The sequence below is a fragment of the Pteropus alecto genome, unplaced genomic scaffold (assembly GCF_000325575.1).
Source record: "Pteropus alecto unplaced genomic scaffold, ASM32557v1 scaffold14, whole genome shotgun sequence".
Taxonomy (NCBI): domain Eukaryota; kingdom Metazoa; phylum Chordata; class Mammalia; order Chiroptera; family Pteropodidae; genus Pteropus; species Pteropus alecto.
The window spans coordinates 15,123,792-15,134,484 of record NW_006436810.1 but is presented as its reverse complement, the minus strand read 5'-3'; positions in this window follow the sequence as shown (position 1 = coordinate 15,134,484).

The window sequence follows — 10,693 nt, the reverse complement described above, 5'->3', positions numbered from 1 at the left end:
AGCTTTCTAGTCTTGAACTGCAGACCGCGACCTTGGTCTACCTTCGTCACCATCACGTCCCAGATTCCGTGACCCGGATTAGGTCTTTTTCTTGCAAGTTAAATTATAGATTCACCAAGTGGCAAATTAGCAGCTGTTACTGAAATTATTTAAATAAAGATTTACCTGAGCTTCATATCACCGAAGTACGTTCTATATTCATTTATTTTAAAATTACATTTTTATGAGTGAACCTTCCCTAAAACACACGCAGAGTATTGTTTTATTATTTATCCTGGGCTCTATTTCTTACTTGCTTCTTGACTCTAAAATCAAGTTCGAGGCCACTTCTTTCACTGCGTTGTTTCAGTTTTGAACCCCCTGAGGATAACGGGGGGTCCCTACTCTGTGCTCACACTTGCAGTTGTATTTCCCAAAGTCTTGAGGTCCATCCCGGTCTTTCCTAAGTGAAAAGGTAGTTCGCAGGGGGGAAGGCGGGAGAGAGGGGCGCCGGGGACACACTTTCTCCTGTGGCCCCCTCGTCCCCTCCTGTAAAGATGGCCTCCAGAATCCGATCTGTTCTCCTGGGCTCCACTTTGCACGTAGTTCAAATTCGCACTTATATCAGGTTATAGTACATTAAGAAAATGCATTTAGTGTCTTTTAATAAAAATGATTTCCAAAGTAATACACTCACGTGGTAGTAAATTAAAAAAAAAAAATACAGAAGCACAAGGGGTTAATAATACTAAAAATGATATTAAGCCTAACACCTTCGTCATGCCTGTCGTCATCTTTCTTAAAAACTATTTTTTTTGTATTCTTCCCCTCCCCATTATTTTTCAAGTCTAAATTATACGATTTTATGTAGATTCGTAAACTTATCAACCATAGTCAATATCTGCTTAAAAGATGGGGAGTTAGCTCAGTAACACTAGACTACTTTATTGCTCTTTTCACCATTAATGTTTAAAAAATATCATTTTACATTTTCTCATTAGTTGCCTTTCTACTTGGAAATGATATATTCTTTCCCCATAATTGTAGCGAGCATCACATCTTTTATGGAAAAGAAGAACCTGAGCGTCGCTGGCTCTCTCCCACATTTTGTGAGTTTCACTTTAATTTTTCCATTATCAAATTGTCAGGATAGTATTATAAAAAAGCTTGTTTCAAACCGCACATTTAAGCAAAGAGTTTGTTGACTTTTGTATACATTTTGAAAAGAAATATAAAATATTAGATGGTTGTATGACAGCTTAATTTACCTTTTTATTCTATTAAAAAATCCCTCTGATGGACATGTTAATCATCCATGAAATGCAGAAAACACTGACAGGCAGACATGACAGACGAAAGAGAAAGAAAAGGTGAAGAGAACACAGCAACTGGAAAACAAGCTCACTAAAAAATAACAAAGAACAATAGTTGACTATTTTACACGAAAAATCAGCACAATTGTACAATCATAAAATCCTAAAAGAGAAAGTTGAACTTTTCAATTTAAAGCGTCAGCTGAGCTTCCACGCCGCCTAAGGTGAGACAGGTCAGGGCCATTTATTTCATTCATGAAATAAAGAGCTGTGCTAATTAATATTAAACTATATAACTAATATGTTTTATACATACAGTGGAATGCATATAATTTCATATACATATCTGAAAAATCCTCATTGTTGTTATCCTATTAATGGATTAATTCTTTGTTTCTTGCTTCTGTGAAACCATGGCCACACCTGTGTGTATGGGTAGAGACCCAAACATCACTTCTGCTCTATGAACTGAAGACCCACCGAGCTTAGTGATGGCCTGAGCTTGAAGGGCATATGTAAGGAGAGGTCTTCCATTTCTGAAGCCTTTGTGAAATTTGCAGTCTGCGTATTCTGTTCTCTTTTACTCAATTTTCTCTCAGGCAAGAGGCAAGAGTTAGACCTGAAAAGTCCAAATGCTGACAAATGTGCTCCAGCCTCTTGTGGCACATCGGTGTCTCCCGGAGCAGGCTAAAAAGTAATAATAAAAAAACACTCTAACAAAATCGAAATCTCTTCAATCTAACTTTTCTTGGTGGGTTAATTAAAAAAAATCTTAACTTCTGATTTTTATTTTTGTTTACTTAAGTCATTTTGCCCATTAGGCATTTCCAAAAGTGTGTATGAAGACATATAATAGAAGTACTTAAAATTGCTGTTTAATGAGTAGCAGAATCAATTTTTCAATGTGCAAATGGAAGTAGAATGCTCAACAAACAAATGTGCATGTTAGATGTGTTGAAAAACAGCAAAATAAAGCCATAGTACATGTTTGCAAAGCACTCACAGTTTGTGGGTAGGCAAGATGAGAGTATAAGCAATCCTAACGCAGAGCTCACCGTATGCACCATAACCCAGACGTAAACGAGACGACGTGAATATAAACATACATCACTTTAAAGAACTACTTAATGCGTAGAAATAAATCGTGGAATATATTTGTATTAGCTTAACATTGAAAAACTATTCTGAGCAGCACATTTTAAAGAACATTATGAGTTAAACCAAAACGATCTAATTTTTAATATTCACCGAAAATTTCCTAGAGTTGCGTAAAGAATTTGAAAAAAATCTGTCAAGTAAGGCAGTTCATGCTATTCTATTTTTCATGATATGAACTTTTTATTTCAGTATTTTGAAAGCTAAATAAAAAATATTTCTCATTGCTTAAGGTCCAGAGTCTAGGAATTTTAAGACGAATATGCCTTCGCTAACGGAAGTGCTCACCTTACTTCCTCAAAGCCCACCTTGCCCATGACCCTAGCGTCAGCTCTCAGACTTGACTGACCGTCTCCAGACCCTCTGCTTCTCTGCACGAACGGTAAGTCAGCACTTGCCAAACTTTTTGCATTTTGATTTATTAACTGTCTTCCTTACCTCCTTGTACAGTTAGTTTCCTTTGGAGAAATGGAGGTACAACATCATGTTGTACAAAATTAGAAATTTCACAAATATTTATGCTCATTGGAAATGGAGAGGACCCCGAAGGAAAAGCAGACCCTTTCTTGTAGATGACCATGAGAACTCAGAACTACCATTTACCCAACAGAAATCTAGTCAACCTGCCAAGGGATGAATTTCATGCCATGTTTTGCTAATTTTAATGTTAAATTTTAACTCATGAACATTCTTGTAGTGAGTAAACAATGACCAAGTTTCATATAGAGAAGAAAAAAATCCTTTAGTGTTACAACCAGGAGACAATTTGCTCTTGCCTATGAGTACAGGTTCTTCGCGGATCCAAATATCAATGTCACGATCCCTTTACCTCTGCTGCTAGGGACTGTGACGACTTTTGACTCAGGAGACAGAGGGATGCTGCACATCTTACAAAAACACATTGGAAAACTTCCAACCCTAGGTAGGAAGTGGCCTAGGGATATGCAAATGACCCGACACCCCTCTCAGGATCTTTATGGGCAACTCCTGATAGAACCATCTTAAGTGGATAATAAACTGTCCCCAGGTGTCAATCAAAAATTTCTTTAGAAAGCTGTTTCTCTTGTTTGTTAGTCATCCTTAATTGGTCTTGCCAAAGTTGAGCTTTCAGAAAAGCTAAATAAATAAATAAATAAATAAATAAATAAATAAATAAATAAATAAATAAATAAATAAAAAAGAAAGATAAAAAATAACATTTTGTATAAGATTAGACCACGAACGTGATTACTTTCCTTTCGGAAATAATGTGTATAGACTACAGCACGTCGAACTTGAGAAAACAGCTTTGGCGGATGATAATGAAACAGAACTAGAGAATCAAACTCTGGACAGTGGCTTCCGTGTATGATCCGAGCACCAGGCCGTTTCCTGATGGGACTTTAACTTCTTTTAGGTAAGCACACTCTCCCCGTAAACGCCTCACCAATAAAGCCTCTGAATATTTTCAGGTGTTGAGTACATGTCCCATAAGAACAGAGGAATAGGTCTCTGCTTCTCAAAGTGAAGCCTGCAGACCAGCTGCATCGACTTCAGCCGCAAGTTTGTTAGGAGTGGAGTTTTGGTCCCAGCCCAGGCTTTCTGATTCAAAATTTGCATTTTTAACAAGATTTCCAGGTGATTCAGGTGCTTATTACAGCTTGGGAATCATGGACATATAGGATCCCTTTCTCTCCTACGTGAATCTGCTATTAACATACATCCTCAAAGCCCAGCTGAGTTATGGGAAAGAAAGCAGATGAAGGAGGTAGGTCCTGGGCAGCCGTGGAGCGTAGATGCTGCATGGACATGATCAGAAAAAGAATTCAGCAGTTACCGGCTCGCTGCTCACTCAAATGACCGGGCAGCATATCATTCACTCTCAGGTAGAGAAACGTTTCTTAAATATATTTGTTCCTGCACTCTGATCTCTGCGCAGAGGATAACCATATTTCTCTTAAAAACTTCTGATCAGCGTAAAATGGCTCTTACAGTGCATTACATCACAAGAATGTCTCCTGCAGGTTAAGCAACTGTTCTTAGCTTGGGTAAGGCACAGCTCTGTGAAATGCTAGCCTCCAAATTTTCCAATTTTAAAACATAGCAGTCCTGTGAATGCTTACTTAATATTCCGTTAAGATTCTGTACCTCTAGAGAATAGTCTTGAGATCAGCAGTTAATACCGGCATGAAATAATGAGTTGCTGCTGCCCAGTAGCTTCTGAAACAGCACAGAGGTTGGATTCAGGCCTAGACAATGTCTGCGTTACATTTACTCTTGGACTAAAACATTCCCATCCACAGTCCAGTTTGCTGTAGCAACATGACAGAAATACTTCCTGATTCCCAGGGCACTAAGTCAATGGAAGAGAGCTTAGCTGGACCCAACTGGGAGATGGTGACAGAGAGGTCACTGAGGAACAGGCTGACTGGGATCACCAGCTCCAGGGACTAGTCTCACACTCAGGTGTCCTCCTCCTTTAGACACAGAACCTAGCAGAAGGCTGTGCCTTAAACTCCCAACTTTTCACTCTTTTTAGGCATAGGACAAATAGCCTCTATGTTAAATGACAATTGGAAAATAAAACATATTCCAGAAAGCCACAAGGGTTATATGCCTGATATTCTTAAAAATGCTCACAGTTAGCAACAAAATCTTTGGACTTAAAGTAGTCTTGAATGGTTAAAAATACTGCATGTCTTTATAATTTATTCTTACATGGGAACTTTTGAGAGGGAAACACATGTTGACCTATAACCTCAGAATATTTCCGAAAGTAAAAGAACTACTAGTTTTGTCTTTTTCTTCAATCTGCATGTTCTAATTTTGAAACTAGTTTCTAAGTAAAAGAAAAAAATATATATATATATATTTGACTTATGTATGTTCCATATATTCAAAATATTCTGAATATACAGAAAACATACATATAGCTTATTCTAAAAAGAAGCTTACACGATTAGACTACAGGAAAGAGCATTTAAATAAAAATTCAGGAAATGCTTTAGCTACATATTAATGATTCCTTACCCCGTTCTGGGCCACAAGAATTCTTTTAGCAAGAGCTTGCAAAAGGAAGTTTCATTTTGCGATAGGATCTAGCTTTTATTGAGAAATAAGAGTTGACAAATGGCGTCCTCGTTTATAAAGACTTTTCTTTCGATAGGATTAAATGACTAACATTAGGCATTTGACCCAATTTGGTAAAGCAACAGAGACATTTCCTACCATAAAAATGAAGAAATTAAATATTAGGATTATATAAGACAATGAGACATAGCTGAAGAGAATAAAGATGAATTGTTTTTCTTCCAATCATTAGTTTCTATGTCTGTCAGAGTACCGTTTTTCAAATATTAGAAGTCCATTAAGTTAGTAATTTGCCTTGTATACTAATTTTAAGATATACCTTATTAAGAACCAAGTAGCATGAGACATTGAGGTAACAAGAAAATACGCTTGCCTCATAAAGTCTCATGAATCCTAATATTTACCCACAAATAGGTAACTAGACTTATCTTTTAAAGTTTAAAGAGCATTTGAGAACAAAAATTGCTCTTTTATAATGTATATGTTCATTTGAGAATATTATAGAGAGAATATGTTCTGGTCAAAGTTTGCTCTATATTTTATCAGTTTGCTAATAAAAGCAAAATAAAAGTGAAATTTTAAAAGAATATTTATTAAATGTAGGTTTATATCCCACATGATATGTATGTCAGAAACGATAGCTAGTATATGGTCTTTGAAAATAGTTCAGTATGCTCTTTCAATGATGGATGTAATTTTTTTTTAGTGTAATATGACTGCATAATTCAGTCTTACTTGGCTTGAATATAGCTAATCTGAAATTTTTAACTGTCAACACATTTTTAGCTGATTTGACCAGATTATTTTATAATTTAGTCATTTCAGTCAATAATTACAAACGAATTGTTTATACGGACAAACTTTTCTTGGTCTTTCTGCTGAACTAAATTAGAACTGGCTCCAATTTTTAAGGATTTTTTTTCTTATAGTGCTATTTCAGCAGATTATAGTGCCCACGTAGCACTCAGTATTTATTTCCTTCATTGCTGTTATACAACTTAAGTTAATATGCGCTTCGATATGGTTTAATTACACTGAGGAATATAAATATGTATATTTAATAATTTAACATGTATAACTTAAGGGTATGCAATATTTAGAATGATTATTTTCTACATCTTAATCGTTCTATCGAATAGCATTACATAACATATAGCATTATATAACATTGAAAATATATTTATTAATAATTTTTTAAAAATTATATTTTCCCTAGAATAAAAACAAAATTATCGATCCAGCAATCCTACTACCAGGTACGTATTGAATGACATCATTAGCTCAAAGAGATATCTGCACCCCATGTTCATTGCAGCAAAATTCACTGTAACCAAGATATGCAAACAACTTAAATGTCCCTCAGCAGATGAGTGGACAAAGAAACCGTGGTGTACATATACAATGGAATATCATTCAGCCATTCAAAAGAAGGAAAGCCTGTCATTTATGACAAATGGATGAATCTGAAAGGCCTTATGCAAAGAAACAAGCCGGAGAAAGAAAAAGGCAACTATTATATGATCTCACTTGTACGTGGAATCTAAAATCAATCACTCAATCGAGCTAATGTCTTAGAAACAGAGAAAATAGAACGGTATAGTTGCCAGGGGTTGGGGAAAGAGAAAATGGGGTGAAGTAGGTCAAAGGGTACAGGGTGGGGGAAGGGGACAGGGGTGATACAGGTGAAAGGGTACACATTTTCAGTTGTACCAAAAAGTTCTGAGTCTCTAATGTACCAGCATGGTGACTACAGTTAAACGATATTGCACACTTGAAAGTTGCTGAAGGTGAATTTTAAGCATTCTCACCAAATAATAAAAAAGAAAAAGTTAACTGTGTGAATAACGTGAGGTGAAAGATGAATTAACCATCCTGATCTTGATAATCATTCGACAAAGAAGATGTATATCCAGTCATTACAATGTATCCTTTAAATATATACGATTATTTTTTTTCTTCAGCTACCATATATTTGATCTCCTTTACCCACTTCGCCCTCCCACAACCCCCCTATTTTTGACCCCCTTTACCCTGTCTTCCTCTTCCTTCCCCCCACCCCCTACCCTCTGGTAACCACTAGTCCATTGTCCATGTCCCTAAGTCTCTGTTTGTCCTGTTCATTTGTTGCTTTTAGGTTTATAGCCCACATGATATCATGTGGCTTTCAACTTTTTCAGTCTGGCTTATTTCACTTAGAGGTCCATCCAGGTTGTCGCAAATGGCAGTATTTCATCTCTTCTTATGGCTGAATAATATTCCATTGTATATATGTGCCACAGCTTCTTTAGCCAATCATCTGTCGTAGGACACTTCGGTTGCTTCCATGTCCTGAACACTGTGAATAATGCTGCTATGAACGTCCGTGTGCAAATACCTTTTTGGATATGGGTTTTCAAGTCTTTGGGGTAAATACCTAGTAGACGGATTGCTGGATTATATGGTAGATCAATTCTTAGTTTTTAGAGGAGCCTCCATACTGTTTTCCACAGTGGCCGTACCAATTTACAGTCCCACCAGCAGTGTATGAGGGTTCTTTTTGCTCTGAATCCTCTCCAACATTTGTTATTACTTGTCCTGTTAATTATAGCTATTCTAATAGGTGTGAGATGGTATCTCACTGTAGTTTTAATCTGCATAAAGATGTTGAGCATCTTTTTATATATTTATTGGCCATTTGTATGTCTTCTAGGGAGAAGTGTCTGTTCAGGTCTTCTGCCTATTTTTTGATTGGATCATTTGATTTTTTTTGTTGTTATTGAGTCATATGAGTTCTTTGTATATTTTAGATATTAGGCCCTTATCGGAGGCATTGCTTGTGAATATATTTTCCCATACAGATAGTTGTCTCTTTACCTTGTTGACGATTTCTTTTGCTGAGCAGAAGCTTTTTAGTTTGATGTAGTCCCATTCATTTATTTTTGCTTTTACTTCTCCTGCCTTTGAGGTCAAATTCATAATAAATATATACAATTATATCTGTCAATTATTCTTCAATAATGTTAAAGTTAAAATAAATTTATGTTTGCTTATTAATGCTTACATGTTTAATTTTTTAAAGTATATATATGACATTCACATCCAAGAGTATAAAATATACAGCATATTGTATGTATCACATACTTAGAATAAAATCATGAATACAATATATCAGTTTAAAGCAGCAAGAGAAGGCTATAATGCATGCTAAAGATGGATTTCAGTGATGAAATCCAAAGGAAATAAATTTACGCTCTATTAGAGATAAACACCTAGGATAAATGAAAGGAAGAGGACTTGAGTTAGCTCAGCCTCCTTTACCCACTTAAAAATACATTATTAGTCTACTTTCCTCTAAAGCTCTGTGTGACCATCTGTCTACCACAGGGTGGTCGTGGGTGTTAAACAGGGTGTTATAGCCTAGAAAGAGGAAATGGTGCAATGCGTGACACGTAACAGATGCTTAATAAACGGCTGACATTGTCACTGTCTATGAGGATGTGCCTACACTTAACACAATAGTCTGCTACTATGGTTCTGGTCCCAATGACAGCAATGACTAGAAATATGGAAATGGGACAGAAAAAGTAATCCGGGATAACTAGAAAACATTTTCACTTTGAAATTTATATTCTAAAATTTTTTCTAAGCATGTTTATGGACTAAAATTCTGTTCCGTGCTAAATTTCTCCTTATAGGTAGAACGATCAATTCATCGGTAGATAAATAGCGTTCCACTTCTGAGTCATTCTGCTCATTTTCACAATTACCAACTTCCTTCTAAAAATAATCTCGAGCCTCCATTTAAACCTAAGACGTGTTTTTCCCATTACATAAGAACGCTTACTGTTCTAATTCCATGATCGAGTTCACTATATACATTAAAGTTTTCTTTATTTATAGAATTTAAACGTTTTTGTTGGAAAAGAGGTTTAGTTTCAGTACCCCAAAGGCAATGATAATCGTGTATGTTTGCATTCTTATCAGTCAGAAGAAATGCTTATAGCACAACATTTAAGGTAGTTGCTTAAGAGAGTTATTATTTAAAGATTTATAGATGTGTGAAAGGTATTGCTACTTAATTGGTATTTCCAAATCGGTCTAATTATCAGTCTGTGCTTCACGAATCCTTCACAGATCGAGTGCGCTTTGCTATTTATGCTTGCAGTCGAATCTGTACTCTGCGATGGAATGATAAGAGTCATGCTTATTGTGACAATGATTGTCACATTGATGCCATGTTGGAATAAAATAGTGATCTGAAAGTAAGTGTTAACGATCCCCATTGTGTTAAACTCACAGAAATGATAACGAAATGCGGTGGCCTTGAAAATGTTTCCTGGCAAGGTCCACCGCATATGACAATCATGGTATAAAAATGTCGAAGCAAAACGTTTAATTTTCAGCAAATATCCTTTGGAGGGTAATAGATTTGGGGGCTATTTTATATTTTGTACTACCTTGCATGTGAGGCAGGAAACTGTCGGTTCAGAAGTTCTTTTAATCAGATTTTTACAACCATACTAAACATTTATCTCAGGGAATACTATGCAGTTCTGTTTAAACCTTGCCCTGTCTTCCTAGATATCCATTTCGGTTGAACTGGTTTGAAAGGAACGTCATCCTGGGTGCTCAGAGACGAGGCCCTCGCAGTTCTGAGCAGGGAGAAGAACCACGTGCGAGTCTATGGGAAACACGGAGTTGAAAACCCACTAACTGAAAAAGCCCAGGTCATAGGTGGAACAGGTCCCTGGCTGAAATCTTCAAACGGATGAGGGTGAGGGGGGAAGTCGGAAGAATAAGAAATACCTTCCCTCTCTTCTTATGAACAGCATTGGCCGATCTGTGGTTTATTTTTGATCGACCTATCAGCAAAGGGGCGGTATGCATGTCACAGGATTAAGTCAATTTTTTACGATGTTTTTAAAAGTCAGGCTACAAGGAGAGCACACACTTCAATACTGTCTTTGCGCGAGCCATGGAGCGTGCAGCCTGGTGTCTGCAAAAGGCTTGGCAGACAAAGACATGGATGAGAACTTGGCGGCTGCATGTATCATTGTGGCAGAACGGCCTGTTAGAGCAGCGAAGGTCTGCAAAATCGAGAGCGCCACTTCACTCACGGGGGCGAGGGGACGTGTGTCGTTATATTTTTGCAGGGGCCAGGCCTGCTTTTGAGGGTCAGAGAAGCCCATCTGCAAACC